The sequence below is a fragment of the Lutra lutra genome, chromosome 17 (genome assembly GCF_902655055.1).
Source record: "Lutra lutra chromosome 17, mLutLut1.2, whole genome shotgun sequence".
Classification (NCBI taxonomy): Eukaryota; Metazoa; Chordata; class Mammalia; order Carnivora; family Mustelidae; genus Lutra; species Lutra lutra.
The window spans coordinates 36773771-36790003 of record NC_062294.1 but is presented as its reverse complement, the minus strand read 5'-3'; the positions used below and the strand labels follow the sequence as shown (position 1 = coordinate 36790003).

The 16233-nt window shown below is 39.1% G+C and overlaps 1 pseudogene; it reads right to left on the bottom strand.

Moving 5' to 3' along the window:
* Positions 1-15388, bottom strand: part of LOC125088537 (elongation factor 1-alpha 1-like) — a 29149-nt pseudogene extending 13761 nt beyond the window's left edge.
* Between the last annotated feature and the right edge of the window lie 845 nt (positions 15389-16233).

Genomic DNA, 16233 nt, shown 5'->3' with positions numbered 1-16233 from the left:
TGAGAATAAAAATGAAAAATCATTTTTTCTGTATTAAATTAGTAATTTCTAAAAAATCACATTTCCTGGGGCGCCTCAGCCAGTTAATTGTCCAACTTTGGCTCATGTCATGATCTCAGGGTCTTGAGATAAAGACCTGCATTGGGTCTGTGCTTAGCAAAGAGTCTGCTTCTCCCTCTCCCTCTCCTTCTGGTCCTCCCCTGTTCATGCATGTGCTCTTTCTCCTTCTCAAATAAATAGACAAAATCTTTTTTTAAAAAATGATTTTTTAAATTTCTGATAAGCATGCAGAGAATTGGTACATACAAACCAGTATGTATGCTGCCTGCACAACCCTTTGAGAAGCACTTTGATAATAAAAATCAAAAGTCACTAGAAATGTTCATTTCTTTTGCCCAATTTCCATTTCTAGGAATTCAGCCATGGGGTAAAAAATTTTAAATACCAAAATTATGTCTACAAAAATTTTCTTCTTGATATTGTTTAATATAACAGAAAAATTGGAAATGAACAAAATGTAGAGTAAAATAAAAGTACATAAAAAATTATGACTACAGAGAGCATAGAAAAACACAAGCAAATGCTTATGTGACCACATTAGGTTAAGAAAACAAGATTCTGGGGTGTCTGAATGGCTCAGTTGGTTAAGCGTCTGCCTTGGGCTCAGGTCATGATCTCAGGATCCCGGGATCAAGCCCCGAATCAGCCTCAAAGGAATTACATTCTTTCTCCATTTTTTTGAGGTATAATTGAAATCTAGCTGAGCAGGGAGTCTGCTTCTCCCTCTCCCCCTGTCAGTCCCCACCCACTAATGTTCTCTCTCTGTCTCAAATGCATAAAATCTTGAAAAAAAGAAAGCAAGATTCAAATGATTACAATATAATAAGAAACATTAAATTTTTAAAAACTAAATTAAAATAATGAAATGCTGCTTTATTTACCCTGTCCCCTATTTTACACATTTTCTTGTATGCAAATACATTGCTTTTATAATAAAATATATATGTAATAAAAATTTCTTAATATTTATTCTTCTATGAAGGTCCTGGCAGAAATAAATTATATAATGGGTGTGAAAGTACTTTGTCCTTTCTTAAAATGTGGTCTGTGAGTAAGAGATCATTATGATCAGTGTTAAATTATGTTTGGTTCCGAATTGTTCACTTTAAGTAGAACACTGCCATCTCATTTTTTTCTTTTCTGGAATTAAACTAACACCATAAGAAAATAGATTCTCACCCAATTCTATATTTAATTAAGCTCTTAGGGTACATTCTTTTTCCTGTACGTTTGATTAACTGCAATTCACTGGAGGCTGATCCTTCTGTAGAACACAGTACAGGAGATAATTCTTTATGGTTATAATTTGTGTGATTAAAAGGATTTGTAAGTAACCTAAGTATTTGCAGCATGAGGAAGAGGGTCCTCCAGGCATTTCCTCAAGTCAGGGTCAGCACATACATCGATGCTGGGCCTTCACTTTCTGAAGTTCAGAACAAGTCAAAATGCTCTGAATAGCTCTATATTTTGGAGGCAAATAGAATATTGGCAGAGCAAGCTTGTTACAACTAGGTGCTGGCACGAGGTTGTTCCTCTGTCAACTGGAGAGTCTCAATCCAGACATATATGTACTTTGCTTTCCCCCCCATAACTGTCCATTCACTCTAGTTTTTTGTTTGTGTGTTTGTTTGTTTGCCTCCAAGCATCTGAAGAGCTTCATTTGTGTTTCTCATAATGGCTTCATTTTCACTTAAATAATACTCTAAAAAAATTATCTAAATATTTAGGATTTACCATACAGCAAGTAAGCCCGAGAATGAAGAAATGCCCAAATTATTGCCCCCAGGTGTTTCCATCCATGTATAGTTCACACTGCATCAAATGTTTTATATCAAACACAGTCTAGGAAATTTTTATACTGTTTTTTTTTTAACTTTTTATATACATACTTAGATTTTCTAGAAAAATGGAGCAGAGATCCTACTAATGAACGGGTTAGCTCTTGAGTCAACAACCAAGCACCAAGCTACTCGTCTGGCACTATGCTAGGTGTTATGTAAGTTACAAAAGAAGGGAGACAAATGGTCTTCACCTGCTAAGAGTTTATAATTAGCAAAAATATAAAACATTTACATATAAATAAAGGGAAATAATATGACAGAGTTTTAGCTACACAATTTGACACCTGAGGAAAAAAATCAAAGTGTTAGAAAAGATCAGAAGGGCACCTGGGTGGTTCAGTGGATTAAGCATTAAACTCTTGATTTCAACTCAGGTTATGATTTCAGGGTCAAGAGATCAAGCCCTGTTGGGCCCTGCACTGGGTATAAAACCTGCTTAAGATTCTCCCCTCCCCCTCTCTCTCAGTCCCCCAGCTCACACTATCTCTGTCTCTCTCAAAAATGAACAAATCTTTTTTTAAAAAATCAGAGTGAGGAAGAAACATTTAGAGCTAGAAAGATTATGGAGGGTTTTCTGGAAGAGGTGGAAGTGTAGTTGGGCATAGGCGAATGAAGTTTGGCTGACAGAGGATGGGAAGAGGTTGGAACATAAGAACCAGCCTGTAGGAACAGGGGTTGAATGTAAACTTGGGAGATGGGTGTGCTACTTAGAGGGGAGTAGATGATTTAAAGAAGTTCAAGAGATTGGACTTAAAATAAACAGAAGCCAAAATGCTCCTGGGATTTTTTTCTTAAATGAAATACCGCATCTCAGCTTGTGTTTGATATAAGAACAAATTAGCCCTAGCAAAGTGTAGTGGGAAGATGGAAATGGTTCAGACTTGAAAGCCAAGAGAGCCAAGCACCCAAGACAAAAAGAAGCAGCATGATTACCAAAAGGCTGGCAGGCACAGTAATGAGAAACTATGCTTCACCAAAACTACCTCTAATTATTTTTTGAAACTATACCTTTCCTCCTGCCCATCTTCCAGCATGTAAAGAGAATGTTAACTTTCTGTAGCCCTAACCCTCATGACCCCTCCCAAGAGGAAAGCAAGCTCACCAAACTCAGCAGCACTAGGGAAATTTTAGGGAAATAGGGTCTCTAAACAGAAGAATCCCTCCTATGAAATGTTCCTATTCAGGAAACTCTTAGATGAAGAGCAAGTAACAACAAAGATAAGCTGAGATCAGGGATTTTATTGTAGAAAGAAATTTACAGAATTATTTTGGTGCACATTTCCAGTAAGTCCAATCTCTTTAACATTTTCATTTAAATCTACACAACTGGACAAACCCGTTGATTTCCTTAGTGATAATCAAGAGACCCTGGAAGAAGGAAATGTCTGCTATAGAAGAAAGAATTTTTATAACATGGTTTAGACAGCAGGGATTCCATCTAAATTATCTAGAACTCCAGGAAATTTGGAAAGCTGATTCCTTCATCTGATCCTCTGTGTGAAAGTGTGATCCCTTTGCGTCAGGTACAATATTTGCTACAAAGAGTAACTCACTTGATCTGCACAAGTTCAGAGATGAGAAGGCTGTGAATAGTAGTGATAGACAAAAATATAACTTGACTCCTTTTTTTTTATCTAGCTACATGGGTCAGTTTCTCAACAGGAAATAATTTATCCCAAATGTCCCCAATGGAGAAATGACCATTTGTGAAGTTACGGTTTTCTTTTGATTAAGAAAATAAACAAGAAAGATTGAGGGAAACAGAGACTAAAAGGAGCTGGGAGTTGTTCCCAGACCTAAGGCTGTAGAGGCAAAGGGGGGAAACTGATGTTACCTGACATTAGGAGCCATGGTGAAGGGGCTGTCCAGAAGAAGCTATAGATATGGAAGGACACAAACTGCTGCCAGAGACATGACATTGAGCAAGAAGGAAGCAGGGACATTATACGTTTCTTACCTCTCTTCATTCTACACTCTGGTTCTTTGCTGATACCTCCCATTGGCCAAATATAACCAGAAACCAGAGGTAAGGGGAATCCCAGGTAATGATATTGACAAGGGTTAGAGTCCCAGGGCACAAAGCAGAGCCAAAAAATGGAGTAGAAGAGATTTATGGGTGTTGATGGAGAATAACCAGATCATTATTAAGAGATCAATTTTCCGCTCAGAACCTACTAAGAATATTTATCTTGTAACCAAGGAGAGAGCAGTACAAAAGGCATTTCCTTTGCTCCAGATGTTAAAAAAAAAAAGAAAGAAAGAAAAAGAAAAAATAAAGGCCCCAATGTTCCTAACATAAAGCATGTACACACACACACACACACACACACACACACAGTTCAAGTTGAGTTTCAATAAAGAAAACAGGAGAAGTATATGAGTTAACATTCTAAATATTAAGGACCTCAGCATTCTTTCTTTCCTGCACCCTCAGAAAACTGGTCACCATGATTATACTCTTAGAAAATTGAAAGATCCTTCTCTGGGGCGTCTGACTACCCCAAGAAAAGATACCTAAAGATACAGACATAGAGGTTCCTGAATGAAATGGTTTACCATTTAATTAAATCCCTGCATTAAAGTCCAAATGCAAAAAGCAGGAGGGAGTCAAGATGGCAGAGGAGTAGGGGACCCTATTTCAACCAGTCCCCTGAATTGAGCTAGATATCTGCTAGACCACCCTGAACACCCACAAAATCAGCCTGAGATATAAGAAGATATATCTGGATGTATACCAACAGAATACCTCTGAAGACAGTTTTTGAGGTATGAAGCAGGGAGCCATAATTCTGAAGGCAGATATCTAAAGGGAGGGAGAAGCCATAAGCACTGTCACTGGGAACGTGACATAACACAGAAGTGCAAAAGCATCCCACACTAGGGCCCAGATACAGACTCACAGACCAGTAGCCATGGGGAAAGGAATTTAGGGCAGGGCTCCAGGCTGAAACCTGGGGCTGTGGGGGCACACGTGTGAACTGGGGGCAGCTGGCAGTTTCAGAAGCACATAGGCAGAGACATGTCTGGACCTAGAAGTGAGGGCTGGGAGTGCTTCTGTGATGTGCACAACTCAGATCATTACACTTTTTCAGCAGCACAGACAAAAACGGAGTCAGTGTAACTTAGAGGGCTTTCTGGGGAACTCTGTGATCTCTCTGCTCAGAAGTTCGGACACAGTCACATCTGCTCTGACTCGTGGAAGGGACACAGAAACCCACCAGGGAAAGCTGCCAGAAAACAAAAGCCCCCAAAACCGGTTTTCACTGAGCCTATCCCCCACCACAGGTGGCAAGGCAATTCTGCCTAAACAGGGTTGCCTGAGTAACAGCACCTGGCAGTCCCCTCCCCTTAGAAGACAGGATAAAAGAAAGAGAGGCAAAGAACCCTGAAGTCCCAATTAAAACAGGTCTATCTTGCTTGTATTGTGGTCAATATTTTGGACTCTGTACATTCCTTCAACCATCTCTCACCAGAATGACTAAAAGAAACCTCCAATAGAGGAAAAATTCAGAGACTGTGACCTCTGCCACAGAACTATTGGATATGGACATAAGAAAGACATCAGAAATAGAATTCAGGGTAACAGTTATCCAGACAATGGCTGGGTTGGAGAAAACCATTAGTGGCAACATAGAAATTCTAAGGGCAGAAGTGAGAGCTGATCTGGAAGAACTTAAAAATGCTATCAATGAGATCCAATCTAATCTAGATACTCTTAACAACTAGGGTAAATGAAGCAGAAGATCGAATTAGTGATATGGAAGACAAACTGATAGAAAAGAAGGACCAGGAGGAGGCCTGGAACAAACAGCTTAGAATCCATGAAAACAGAATTAGACAAATAAGTGACACCATGAAAAATTCCAATGTCAGAATTATTGGGATCCCTGAAGGGGTGGAGAGAGATAGAGGACTAGAAGATAAATTGAGCAAATCCTAATGAGAATTTCCCTAATCTGGAGAATGGAACAAGTGTTTTTGTCCTAGAGGCAGAGAGGATATCCCCAAGATCAATGAGGGTAAAAAGAACTCAAGACATGTGATTGTGAAATTCATGATTCATAAACTCAGAGAAATTATCTTAAGTGCAGCTAGGTACAGAGGGAGGAATATCAGAATAATGTCAAACCTGTCCACAGAAACCTGGCAAGCCAGAAAGGTCTGGCAAGACATATTCAGGGCACTAAATGAGAAGAACATGCAGCCAAGAATAACTTATCTTCCATAAAATGACTGTGATAGGAATGTCCCTTAGTGTGTACGACGATACACCACCTGGAGCAGACATCCTGGAATATTACATCATTTTAAGTGCAGTACAGGGCAGCTGAGTTCAAATCCAACTTGGCTGATGTGGGCTCCCATAAAAGCTCATTCTCAGTTACGGATGGCAAGATAAAGAGCTTCCAAGAGCAGCAAAGACTAAAAGATTATGTGACTACCAAGCTGGCCCTACAATAAATATTAAGGGGGTGTTCTATAAAGGAAGAAGGATGGAGGAGGGGCAAGATGGTGGAGAAGTAGGAGACCCTCTTTCAACTGATCCTCTAAAGTGTAATATCTACCAGAACACTCTGAACACCCTTGAAATCAGCCTGATATGTAAGATTATACACTTCTGGATCTCTATGGGGACAGAAGACATCAGTGGGGAGGTAAAGTGGAGTGGTAACACTTAGACTGTTATCAGAGGAGAAGCAGAAGGAGGAAGTAGCCACTAGAAGTGACCCATTGTAAAGTAATACCCCAATATGAAAGTACCCTGCAGCTGGGGACCAGCATTAACTTGATGTCTGGTTAAAAGCACTCAAAAAGAGCAAAAGAGCTTAAGGGGTAACTGGTGGAATTGAGTGGTCATGGACACCAGCTTAAGCACACAGACCCAGGACAGCCACCGCCAGCGACCCCCCATGCCAGAGAGTGTGACAGAGCCTCTGTGGTACCTGAATTCATGGTTTTCTGCTGCTTTCACCACTGCTTGGCTGGGCACACCCCCACCCACACATGAGAGCTTCTGCTGTATGCACCAGCTGGCACTCTCTAGTCCACAGCCTTCTGTGCTCTGCAGGTCCTGTGGAGTGCACTCCCCCCCCCATGCCTGAGAGAGCTTGGCATGGGCGCAGGCCAGCTCTCTTTTGGATCTTGGCCTTCTGCCACTCCCCAAGAGTCTGGAACCTCCCCAAGGGTCTGTGTAGCAATTTCTGGTTGGGATCCCTCAGTGGCAGCCTTCTGTGACCTGTGAAACCATGGGAATTGAGTGCATTCTGCATGGGCCTGGGCCCAGACAGTGGTCCTGCCAAAGGCAACTACCAGAAACAGGCTCCCTGGACCAATATCACTCGCAGTTCTAGTGGCACAGGGGTGCAGAGACAAACGGACGCCTCCGGTGAACACTGAGATGGCTGGGGGCACACACCACCTGTGGCAGCCTGTGCTGTCCAGCAGAGTTTGCAGAGGGGGAGTCTGTGTGTTCTGGACCACCCAAAGGAGAGCAGACTGAGGCTTCTCTCTGAGGTGAGGGCTGGGTGCAGTTTGCTTTCCAGTAAACCTCTGAAAAACTGCAAAAAGCTGCCAAAGAACAAAAATATCCAGAGAACAAAAGCCTAAAAAACCAGTTTCCACAGAGCCCAGCCCCTTGATAGGAGGTAGGGCAGAAGAACAATGTGGCAGTCCCCTCCCCCAGAAGGCAAGCCAAAAGAACAAGAGGACAACCACCACTGGGTCCCCATAAAACTGTAAAACCCCAACATCAGGGGAAAATAATATATGAAGCTCCCAGTTTCCCTAAAGCCTGTATATTTCAAAGATACAACTTTAAAAAAAAATCATTTCTCACAATTCTTGTTCTTTTTCAATTTTTTAACCTACTTACCATTACAACTAGAGGTTAAATACAACGTATTCCATAATAACCTTTTAACTTGAACTTCTTTCATACATATACATGTGTTTTTCTTTTTCTTTTCTATTATTTAATATACATATGGATATACACTTCAGAATAATCCTCTTTCCTAAGCAATACTACCCCAATATGTAAAAACCAGCTTTCATCTCCTTTTATCTCTGGAAAGTTGAGTCCTTTAACAAAAATATCAAGATACAACCAGGAAGAACCAAAATAAACTTCCTCACTCACATCGAGGATTTATAACGACCCTCCCATCTTTCTCTTCTCTCACTGTTTCTGTGTATTTGTTTTTGTTCTGGTGTTATATAATCTTCTCCTTAGGGTTCATTTTGGGTGGGTTCTTCTTTTCTTTGTTGTTTTTTACTTTTGTTGGTCTTTTTGTTTGTCTGTTTTTGTTTATATACCTAATGAATCTTATTTTGGGGGTTCATTTTGGCTGGGTTTTCTCTTTCTTTCTCTCTCTCTCTCTTTTCTTTTTTCTTTTCTTTTGGTGGTGACTTCCAATGGTTCTGAAATGTACCAGGGTGCACCTTGACTGGATCATGGTTGATATATGCAGCTATACATCCTCTCAACCACGTCTCACTAAAATGACTAGGAGGAGGAGCACCCAACAGAAGAAAAATTCAGAAACGGTGATGTCTCCATCAGAACTATTGGATATGGACATAAACAGTATGTCAGAAAGAGAATTCAGGGTAACAATTAACCAGGCAATGGCTAGGTTGGAGAAAATCATTAGTGACAACATAGAATCTCTAAGGGCAGAAGTGAGAGCCACCAGGCCAGAAGTTAAAAATACTATCAATGATATCTAATCTAATCTGAATACTCTAACAACTGGGCAACCGAGGCAGAAGATAGAATTAGTGATCAAGAGGACAAAATAATAGAATAAAAGAATCAAGAGAAGGCCTGGAAGAAACAGCTTAGAAGCCATGAAAACAGAATTAGGGAAATAAATGACACCATGGAATGTCCCAATGTAAGAATTACTAGGATCCCTGTGGGGGTGGAAAAAGACAGAAGACAGGATGATATAGTTGAACAAATTCGGGATGAAAATGTTTCCAATCAGGGGAACAGAACAAGTGTTTGTGTCCTAGAGGCAGAAAAAACACCCACTAAGGTCAATGAATCCAGAAAGACTTCAAGGCACCTTATTGTGAAACTGACAAATCTTAATTTTAGACAAGAGTTTCTGAGGGCAGCTACAGGAAAGAGATTCCTTACCTACAGAGGAAGGCACATCAGAATAATGTCAGACCTGTCCATGGAAATCTGGCAAGCCAGAAAGGGCTACTGAGACATATTCAGGGCACTAAATGAAAAGAACATGCAGCCAAGAGTACTTTATCCAGCAAGGTTGACATTCAAAATGGATGGAGAGATAAAGAGCTTCCGAGACTGGCAAGGTTTAAAAGAGCTTGTGACCACCACACTGGCACTACAGGAAATATTAAGGGGGCTTCTATAAAAGAAGAAAGAACCCAAGAGTGACAAAGACAGAAATTTGTGGAGACAATTCATAGAAACAAGGACTTCACAGACAACATTATGTCAATGAAAACATATCTTTCAATAATGACTCTCGATGTGAATGGTCTAAATGCTCCCATAAAATGGCACAGGGTTGCAGATTGGAAAAAAATGACAAGACCTATCCATATAATGTCTACAAGAGACAAAATTGGAACCCAAAGATACATCCAAACTGAAAGTGAAGGGATGGAGAGCCATATTTCATGCCAATGAGCCTCAAAAGAAAGCTGGGGTAGTGATTCTTATATCAGATAAATTCGATATTAAGCTAAAGACTGTAGTCAGAGATAAGGAAGGACACTACATCATCCTTAAAGGGTCGATCCATGAAAAAGATCTAACAATTGTAAATATTTATGCCCCCAATATGGGAGGAGCTTACTACATAAACCAACTGTTAATCAAAATAAAAAGTCATATTGATATGAATACATTAATAGTAGGGAATCTAACATGTCACTCTCAGTAATAAACAGATCATCTAAGCAGAAAATCTATAAAGGAACAAGAGCTCCAAATGACACATTGGACCAGATGGACCTCACAGATATATACAGAACATTCCAACCTAAAGCAACAGATTACTCATTCTTCATGCACACACATGGAACTTTCTCCAGAATAGACCATATATTGGTTCATAAATCAGGGCTCAACCAATACCAAAAGACAGAGATTATTCTTTGCATATTCTCAGACCACAATGCTTTGAAACTGGAACTCAACCACAAGAAAAAATTTGGAAGGAATTCAACTCTTGGGACCTAAAGACAATCCTGCTGAAGAATGTTTGGGTCAACCAGGAAATCAGAGAACTTAAACAATTCATGGAAACCAATGAGAATGAAGATATGAAAATAAAATGAAAATGAAAATCTAGGGGATATGGCAAAAGCTGTCCTAAGGGAGAAATACATAGCCATTCAAGCCACACTCAAAATTATTGAAAAATCCAGAATACACTAGCTCTCTTTATACCTTAAAGAACTGGAGAATCAACAACAAATTAGGCCAACCACACACACAAGAAGGGAAATAATCAAGATTAGAGTGGAGATCAATGAGATAGAAACTACAGATACAGTAGAACACATCAGCAAAACTAGAAGCTGTTTTTTTAAAGAATCAATAAGATCAATAAACCAATGGCCAAACTAATCCAAAATACAAGAGAGAGGACCCAGATTAATAAAATTATGAATGAAAAGGGAGAGATCATCACTAACACTAAGGAAATAGAAATAATCATCAGAAATTATTATCAACAGCTATATGCCAATAAGTTAAGGAACCTAGAAGAAATGGATGAATTTCTGGAAAGCTATAAACTTCTAAAACTGAATCAGGAAGAAATTGACAACCTGAACAGACCATGTCTAGTAATGAGATTGAAGCAGTGATCAAAAACCTCCCAGAAAACAAGAGCTCAGGACCTGACGGATTCCCTGGGGAATTCTACCAAACATTCAAAGAAGAAATAATACCTATTCTCCTGAAGCTGTTTCAAAAAATTGAAGCAGAAGGAAAATGTCTAGGTTCTTTTTATGAAGCCAGTATTACCCTGATCCCCAAACCAGGCAGAGACCCCACTAAAAAGGAGAATTTCAGATCAATAACCTGATGAATATGCCAAGATTCTCAACAAGATCCTAGCTAATAGGATCCAACAGTACATTAAAAAGACTATCCACTATGACCAGGTGTGATTTATTTTGGGGATGCAGGGGTGGTTCAACTTTCACAAATCAATCAATGTGATAGAACAAATCAATAAGAGAAGAGAGAAGAACCACATGGTCCTCTCAATTGATGTAGAAAAAGTATTTGACAAGATATAGCATCTATTCCTGATTAAAACGCTTCAAAGTATAGGGATAGAGGGAACATTCCGCAATTTCATAAAGCCTATCTATGAAAAACCCATTGGGAATATCATCCTCAGTAGGGAAAATCTCACAGCCTTCCCTTTGAGATCAGGAACATGACAAGGATGCCCACTCTCACCACTCTTGTTCAACATAGTGTTAGAAGTCCTAGCAACAGCAATTAGACAACAAAGAGAAATAAAAGGTATTCAAATTGGCAGTGAAGAAGTAAAAAACTCTCTTCACAGATGACATGATACTTTATATGGAAAGCCCAAAACACTCCACCCCCAAACTACTAGAACTCATACAACAATTCAGTAATGTGGCAGGATACAAAGTCAATGTACAGAAATCAGTTGCTTTCTTATACACTAACAATGAAAATACAGAAAGGGAAATTAGAGAATTGGTTCCATTTACTATAGCACCAAGAACCATAAGATACCTGGGAATAAACCTAACCAAAGAGGTAAAGGATCTGTGCTCAAGAAACTACAGAACCCCCATGAAAGAAATTGAAGAAGACACAAAAAGATGGAAGACCTTCCTATGCTCATGGATCGGAAAAATAAACATTGTTAAAAGGTCTATGGTGCCTAGAGCAATCTATACTTTCAATACCCTTCCAATCAAAATTCCACTGGCATTTTTCAAAGAGCTGGAACAAACAATCCTAAAATTTGTATGGAACCCAAAGAGACCAGGAATTGCTAAGGAAATGTTGAAAAAGAAGAAAAAAAAAAAACTAGTTGCATCACATTGCCTGATTTCAAGCTTTACTACAAAGCTGTGATCACCAAGACAGCATGGTACTAGCACAAAAACAGACACATAAACCAGTGGAACAGAGATTCAAATCAAAACCACGTTGAAATACCACCTTACACCTATTAGAATGGCCAAAATTAACAAGACAGGAAACAGCAAGTGTTGGAGAAGATGTGCAGAAAGGGGAACCTTCTTACACTGTTCTTGGGAATGCAGATTGGTGCAGCCACTTTGGAAAACAGTGTGGAGATTCCTAAGAAATTAAAAATAGAGCTACCCTATGACCCTGCTATTGCACTACTGGGTATTTACCCCAAAGATACAGGTGTACTGAACAGAAGGGCCACCTCTACCCCAGTGTTCATAGCAGCAATAGCCACAGTCGCCACACTGTGGAAAGAACCGAGATGTCCTTCAATGGATGAATGGATAAAGAAGGTATGGTCCATATATACTATGGAGTATTATGCCTGCATCAGAAAAGATCAATACCCAACTTTTGTATCAACATGGACGGGACTGGAGGAGGTTAGGTTTAGTGAAGCAAGTCAAGCTGAGAGAATCACGTATCATATGGTTTCACTTACCTGTGGAGCATAAGAAATAACTCAGAGGACATTGGGTGAAGGAGAGGAGACATAGTGGGGAGGAGTCAGAGGGTAAAACAAACCATGAGAGACTGTAGACTCTGAAAAACAAACAGGGTTTTGGAAGGGAGGGTGTTGGGTATTAAGGAGGGTATGTATTGCATGGAGCACTGGGTGTGGTACATAAGCAATAAATCTTGGAACCCTGAAAAAATAAAATAAAATAAAATTAATTAATTAAATTAAATAGAAATTCCCAGAGGTCCCAGAGACTTTGAAGAGTTTTAACCAGGAAAGTTGTTGTATTTTGTCAAATGCTTTTTCTGCAACAATTGAGAGGATCATAAGGTTCTTGTCTCTTCTTTTGTTAATGTGATCTATCACGGTGATTGATTTGCGAATGTTGAACCATTCTTGCCTCTCAGGAATAAATCATACCTGGTCATGGTGAATAATTCTTTTAATGAACTGTTGATCCTATTAGCTAGGGTCTTGGTGAGTATTTTGACATCCATATTCAACAGGGATATTGGTCTGTAAGTCTCCTTTTTGATAGGGTCTTTTCCTGGTTTCTGGATCAGGGTAATGCTGGCTTCATAGAATGAGTTTGGAAGTTTTCCTTCCATTACTATTTTTGAAAGGTGATATTTCTTCTTTAAATATTTGGTGGAATTACCCTTGGAATCCTTCTGGCCCTAGATTCCTGTTTGTTGGGAGATTTTTGATTGCTGCTTCAATTTCCTTACTGGTTATTTGTCTGTCCAGATTGTCTATTTCTTCCTGTTTCAGTCTTGGTAGTTTGAAAGTTTAAAAGTTTGTTGGCATATAGTTGCTGGTAATAAGTTCTTATAATTGCCTCTATTTCCTTGGAGTTAGTCGTGATCTCTCCGTTTTCATTCATAATTTTAATAATTTGGGTCCTTTCACTTTTCTTTTGGGTAAGTCGGTCCAGAAGTTTATCAATCTTATTAATTGTTTCAAAGAAGTTTCTAGTTTCAGCGGATCTGTTTTACTGTTCTAGTTACTATTTCACTGATTTCTGCTCTATCTTTATTATTTCTCTTCTTCTGCTTGGTTTAGGCTTTCTTTGCTGTTTTTTTCTCCAGGTCCTTTAGGTGTAAAGTAGCTTGTGCATTTGGGATTTTTCCGATGTTTTGAAGGAGGCTTAGATAGCTCTGTACTTCCCTCTAAGGACTGCCTTTGCAGTATCCCACAGGTTTTGGACCAATGAGTTTTTCTTTTCAGTGGTTTGCATGAATTAAGCTCTTTAATTTTCTGGTCAATCCATTCATTCTTTGCAGGATGCTCTTTACCCTCCAAGTGTCCAAGTTCCATCCAAATTTCTTCTTCTAGTTGAGTTCCAGTTTCAAAACATTGTGGTCTGAAAATATGCAGGAAATAATCTCAGTCTTTTGGTATATGTTGAGAACTCATTTGTGAACCAGTATGTGGTCTATTCTGGATAATGTTCCATGTGCATTCATGAAGAATGAGTATTCTATGTTTCAGGGTGGAATGTTCTGTACATACCTGTAAAGTCCATCTGTTCCAATGTGTTATTCAAAACTCTTCTTTGTTGATTTTCTGCTTGATGATCTGCCCATTGCTGTGAATGGAGTGTTGAAGTCTTTTTTATTAATGTATTATTAACAATATGTTTCTTTACTTTGGTTATTAATTGGTTTATAAAATTGGCTGCTCCCATGTTGGGCACAGAGATATTTACAACTGCTATATCTTGTTGGATAGACCCTTTAAGTATGATATAGTGTCCCTCTACATCTCTTACAACAGTCTTCAGTTTAAAATCTAATTTGTCTGATATGAGGATTGTTAGCCCAGCTTTCTTTTGAGGTCCATTGGTGTGATAAATAGTTCTGCATCTCCACATCCCTTCAGTTTCTATCTGGCATGTCTTTGGGTTCAAAATGAGTCTCTTGTAGACAGCATATGGATGTTTCCTGCTTTTTATCCAATCTGATACCCTGTGTCTTTTGATGAGAGTACTCAGCCCATTTACATTCAGAGTAACTATTGAAAGATATGAATTTATCACCTGTATCACCTGTAAAGTCCCTGTTTCTGTAGATCGTCTCTGTTACTTTCTGGTCTATATTATTCTTGGGGGTCTCTCTTTGCTTACAGAGTCCTCCTTAATATTTCTTGCAGGGCTGGTTTGGTAATCACATATTCTTTCAGTTTTTGTCTTTCCTGGAAATTCCTTATCTCTCTATCCATTTTGAAGGACAGTGTTGCTGGATAAAATATTCTTGGCTACAATGTTCTTCTTATTTATTACGGTGAATGTGTCTTGCCAGCCCTTTCTGGTTTGCCAGATTTCTGTAGATAGGCCTGATGTTATTCTGATATTCCTCTCTCCATAGATAAGGAACCTCCTCTCCCTAGCTAATGTCAGGATAGTTTCTTTGGCTGTAAGATTTGGAAGCTTCACTATTCTATGTTTGGGTGTTGATCTATTTTTATTGTTTTTTGGGAAGGGTCTTCTCTATCTATTGGGCATGAATGCTTGTTTCCTCTCCCAGATGAAGGAAGTTGTCTGTTGTTTTTTGCTCAAATATACCTTCTAGTCCTCTCTCTCCACCTCCCTTGGGGATCCCAGTAATTCTGACACTGGAATGTTTCATGGCATCATTAATCTCTCCAAGACTTTTTATTTTTTTCGTGGGCTACTAGCTTTCTATATCTGTTTTCCTCAGCTTTTCCCCTTTCCATCAGCTTACCTTTTTGATCACCACTTCTATCTTCTGCCTCATTTACCCTAGCTGTTAGAGTATCTAGTTTAGACACCATCTCATTCATAGCATTTTTAATAAGATTAGATCTCATTTCTGCCCTTAGAGATTATATGGTGTCACTAACATATATGTTCAAGCCTAGCTATTGACTTTTTCATTGCTATCCTGAATGCTATCTCTGGAATCTTGTTTATATCCGTATCCATTTATTCTGTGGCAGAGGACATTGTCTCTAGTTCTTTTCTTTGTTGAGTGTTCCTCTTCCTAGTCATTCTGTCAAGTGTCAAAATTATCAACCATGACCCAAGCAAGATGCACCCTAGGAAAATCCACAGTGGCTGGAAGCCACCACCAAAAAAACAAAGCCAAAATGAAACACAAGAATAAAATTTAAAAATTTAAAAAAAGAAAGAAGTGGGAGGGGAAGAGGGACTACAATTGCTTAATGTGGACAAAACAGGTGTTCCACATGTTCCTGGATGAATTTCGGTCTGTGTATTAGAATTATCCCCAAATTGCAAGGAAATTATATATGTAACATATTACTCAACCATAAAAAAGAATACACTTTTACCATTTGTTATGATGTGGATGGAGCTTAGAGAGCTTTATGTACACAAAATAAATCAGAAAAAAAAATCTGATTTTACTGATATGTGAAACTGAAGAAACACAAGTGAGCAAAGAGAGAAAAAAGAGAGGCAAATTAAGAAACAGACTATTAACTACAGAGACAAACTAATGGCTACCAAAGGGCAAGTGGATAGAGGATGGGTTAAATAGGTAATGGGAGGGACACCTGGGTGACTTATTTGGTTGGGCTTCTGTCTACTGCTCAGATCATAATCTCAGAGTCCTGGGATTGAGCCCCATGTCTGGTTCCTTGCTCAGGGGGGAGTC